The sequence below is a fragment of the Cryptomeria japonica genome, chromosome 3, assembly GCF_030272615.1.
Source record: "Cryptomeria japonica chromosome 3, Sugi_1.0, whole genome shotgun sequence".
NCBI classification, from domain to species: Eukaryota; Viridiplantae; Streptophyta; class Pinopsida; order Cupressales; family Cupressaceae; genus Cryptomeria; species Cryptomeria japonica.
This window is the reverse complement of record NC_081407.1, coordinates 818,187,571-818,192,534: the sequence shown is the minus strand read 5'-3', so window position 1 is coordinate 818,192,534 and position 4,964 is coordinate 818,187,571.

Genomic DNA, 4,964 nt, shown 5'->3' with positions numbered 1-4,964 from the left:
CCTCGTATATGTTGGTTTTATGTGATGCCCCTCTTGTGTGAATGCATTTGTGTTTAGTCACCTCACCAATAGGTAAGCCTGCATTTAGTTTGATCTATTAACTGGTATATTCACATAGGCTGGTTAAAGGAAAAAGTTTGAGAACCACTGATTCACCACCCTCTCAGTGGTGTATTATGTCTAACAATTGGTATCAGAGCATAGGTTCCTAGTCACACGAGATTTCTCCAGCTTGGGTAGATTCTGGCTTAAGAACACAATGGTTTGTTTAGTGTCAATCCCTACTCTAGTTTTTTATGGTTCAAACTATTCCATTTGGAGTTGCAAAATGGAAGTCTACTTGTCCTCCCTAGGGTTTGAAGTTTGGATGTCTATTGTAAATGGCTGCCCTAGCAAAGTCTGTCCTCCCACCGATTCAGATGCAGAAAGAAGAAACCAGTGCAATGAAGTAGCTATGAAGGCTATACTCAGTGTGCTACCTAGTAATGTCTCCTCACAAGTGGATAGATGCAGATTGGAAAAAAGTTTATGGGAGAGATTGAAGAAGCTCTATGGCAATGAGCCCACTACTGCAGAACCGGCTTATGATGATAGAATGAGAAATGCATCTCATGTATCTGTAGATCATGAAGGCAGATCTACTAGCAACCACAGCATTGATGAAGAAGGAACCCACCTCTTCATGGCTCAAGAATCAGAAGATGAGAGGCACACATTTGAGAATGATCATGTAGATCACTCCTACCAGCAAGATGTGTTTGGTAGTGATAGTGAAGGTAAAGAAGAAGAGAAAGTAGAAGTTGATCTTGAAGGAGAGCTTTTAAGTGCACTTGAAGAACTCAGAAGAGTAAGAAATGAATACAATCTATTTAAGAATAATGATGTAATGGAGCAGTTACGGCTAATAAAATGCCTTGAAGAATCTGAGAAATGTATCTCAGAGTTGAAGCCTCAACAATGAGACACCAAGGAGTGTTGGTACAGTGATCTAGCCTCTGTGCTAGAAGTAAAAGATAAACAATATCAACAGCTGCTTGGAGAAATGGAGGTTCTCTGAAATGACCTTGAGAATTGTCAGGATGAGCTCAAGGTAAGAATCTGGTTTGATAGCAGCAGTGATGCCTTGGATAAAATGTTGAAAAAGAAAAAGCATGCCAAGGACACTGAAGGATTAGGTAGTGGTGCTGGTGAATGCTCCACCAACAAGAATGTCTCCCACAATGACATTTTGTTTGTCTCCTCAAATGGAGAAAACAAGGGACAGACCTTCTCTGTTAAAAATGCTCCCCGAAAGAAGGTTGACCTAACCACAACCGATGAAGACTTGCAGGCAAGAATGAAGAACGATGTTGCAAGAATGAGGACCAATCCAGATCCCAAAGGTAAATGGAAGATGGGAGAAGATAGCTTCACTGAAAGCAAGATCATGAGAAGACGGCAAAGAGGACCTCCTACCAGTAGAGGACAAAGGAGAGTTGTAGTACCCTTGCCCTAATTAGACTTTTTAAACCTAGATTGACCTTGGTTGACTTTTTAGTGGCTTACTTGAAAGGTTGATACACCATGTTGTGATGTTATATTCAGGTATTTAGCTTGATGTGTGTATCAGTGAATGTTGATTACGCATTGATTATTATATATGATTAGTTGTTCATTTGATTCGTGTTATTAACCCTGGGCTAACACTTCCATTGAATATATATATGTAGAACCCCTTCCTTGATCAGTCATTGTAGATTCATGCTTTGACTTCAGTTGACTTTTCAATGTATGTTGTTACGCATTACTTCCTTATAATGGTTAAATGTTATTGTATTGGAATATTGACATGGACTGACACATTTATGTTATGCATGTTATGCGTTTGCGAAATTAATTATTAAATCTTAAGTATTTAATTAGATTAAATGTATTTTTATGCATTGGTAAGTAAAAGTGGATTAAATTAAATAGGACTCATGTGGTGATTAATCAATAAATCAAATTGTTTAATTCATGTTTCTAGCAAATTTGATTTATTGTATTTTTAAATTGTGATTTAATTCATTTGTATGCATTTTGAAAGAAAGGTTAAATAGAAATTGGAAAATAAAATATTTTACCCTCATTAACATTTTGAAATAGAAATGTTAGTTTTAATTTATTTGAGAAAGTAAATGAAGGAAAGAAAGTATTTTTGAATATTAATTTTAATTAGGAATGATTTTTATGGGTTAAAAAAAAAATAAGTTTAACCTAAAATAGATTTTAGGTCAAAAATCTCATATAACCTTTTTTTTTGGATAATTTGGGGGAGGTTGTTTTTGAGATGGAAAAATTTGGGTGGGCTTTTAGTTTGAAGAAATCTTCTAGTTGCAGGTTGGGGCTCTCCTTCAAATTTCTTCCAGGATTGCTAATAGAGGTTGGATTTTTGTTTACCTCCTTGTTTTTTTAAAGAAAGTGATTTGATTTGGAAGAAATATGTGTGTGTTTTGTTTGAAAAAATCTCTTAAATTGTGGAATAAGGAAGAGTTGTAGTTAAATTTTGAATTTAAACCCTTGTTTCTTTCATTTCAAACCTCTAAATCAAATTCTTGTTTGTTCAAAATTGATTTCAAACTAGAAAATGGGTGTGGTTATTCATAGTGAAATTTTGTTAAAATTTCATATGTATGCCTTCAAATCCGGGTTTTAAAATAAGAAATTAGTTGTGTTTGGTTAAACTAGTTGGATAAATGTATGAATTAATCCACCCTGTATGGGGTTATCCTGGTGAAATTTTCCTAGTTTTAGTTTTCTGGGACTGGTTATTTTCAAAATTGAAATTTTGCATCTCCTTCAATTTCTCTGTCATTTTCTGAGTTTATTTGTGTTGAAGTGTATTGGTTAAAAATTAAACATAATTAGAAAGAATCTAAAAAAAAAAATTAGAATTATCTCAGAATTTACTCAGAAACTTTTTGAGTCTGTGCACGTACAAGAAATTGAGGAGATTGTTTTTTTTTTAGTTTTTAAAAAATATATATTAAAAAAAATGGAGGGGCCTGATTGGAGAGACCATGACCTGGTCTCCACATAGCCTAGGTTGTAGGGAGACCACGTCATGGTCCCCACAGTAGCCATCCCTTTGGAAGGGAAGCCCATGTGGGTGGCTATGGTTTGAAACCAAAAAAAAATATAAATAAACTTTTAATGTTATTGTAGCGTCGTAAATTGTACGCACTTGCTAGGGTGGTACAATTTCACACCTAGTTTAGCACCCGCCTTGGCGCATTTTGCATTTTGCATTGCATTTCCCCTTTAGCACTTAATTAATTAAATTAATTAGGTCTAAGGTCCTATTTTATCATCTCCTACATCATAAAGTTGGGCCCTTTCATTAAAGTGTGCCCCTTTCAATTTATTCCTCCAATACATCATTTAACCAAAAACCCTGATTAGGTCCTATTTTGAACTTGGGGGCTTGATTTCGGGGGTCAAAACATCTTGAAATCACCTGTAACTTCGGGATTCTCTCTAAAATCATCATATCCGACAGTCCTGAAAATTTGGTGAAAAGTTGTCGGGACCATGGCGCCCGGAGTGCAACATGGTCCTGGACATTTTTCCCAAAATTTTAGGAGCACAACCCAATCATAAAATAAAGCTTAACCCCAAGAAATTGGCAGGAGATTCAATCTCTAAGTCGGCCTAAAGTTGAAATTAAGACCTAGGGTTTCATACATAAGAGCTCTCTTTCTTCATTTGAAAGGATCCAATTTTTGGGGCTTGGAGGGACCTTCCATGCAGCGAAAGAGCAGATCTTTGAAGACTTCAAAAACATTCAACATCCTTCTATCAAGCATTTATCAATTTCATTCATCCATTTAGGGCTTGGAAGACATTGAAGAACAATAGGAGATTACCAACTGAAGATTGGCTTGTACTCCTCCCTTGAGGGTTGGGTATGATTTCATGTTGTTTTCATGTCTTTGCATAAGCTTCAATATATCCTTTATTCATGCTTTAGATCACTTTACATCTTGATTTAGAGCATTTACATTATCATTTACAAGCAATTAGGGTTTACTTTCTAGGTTGCTCTAGTTTGCTTTCTTGCATTTAAGGACCTTGCACACACACTAGGTCTGCACACACAATACATTTTACAATACAACTTGGCTATTCGTGGAGGTGGAAATCACCGAAGCGGGGGTTTGACTAAGGCAAAACCCTATATAGCTGCCCACCACACCTTTTCAGATATAAGTGCAGGTCTCGGAATCCGGATGACGCCGCAAGTTACAGATCCGGAAGAAGCAGACGGAGACCGAACTTCACACCAAATCTCAGAACAAAAGACCAAGACAGGGGCGTGGGGTGCCCTGGTCCTGCCAGGACAGGGGCGCTGGGCGCCCTGGTCCCTAGGACAAGGGCGCTAGGCGCCCTGGTCCTTCTGACAGCAGTTTTCAGCATTTTTGACAGCTTTGCAAAACAGTAGTTTCCGGAGCAGTTTCAGGGGCAGAATCAGGACAGTGGCGCCCGCGCCCCCGTCCCGAACATTTTTAGTCAGATTTTAACTCCGGGTACGCATTTGCATTCTTGTCTTGTCTTTGTGTTTACAACTTTCCATTGTTTAAGTTCAATTCTGCAATCTTGTTATTAGTTCATACTTGCACTTTGGGGTTAGGGATTGAACTTGCATCATTTTATCTTTCAATTACAACAAAGGAATAGAAATCCTAATAGGTAGCTCGTGGCTCTCTCTTCCACAAGAAGAAGTAGCCAATTGTGTGATACCTCTAGGCTCTTTCATATTCCACAAGTGTGTGGTTGAAAGTGAGATTAGGGCATGTTTGCTTAGTGTCACTTTTTCCCCCACACATTTTGGTGAACCCGACGTGAACCTATCATTGCTTCCTCTTGCATTGCATTTGTTAGATCTAGATCTAGATTTAGTGTGTTTTCATTTCATTTTCATTAAAAAGAAAAAAAAAAAGTGTTTT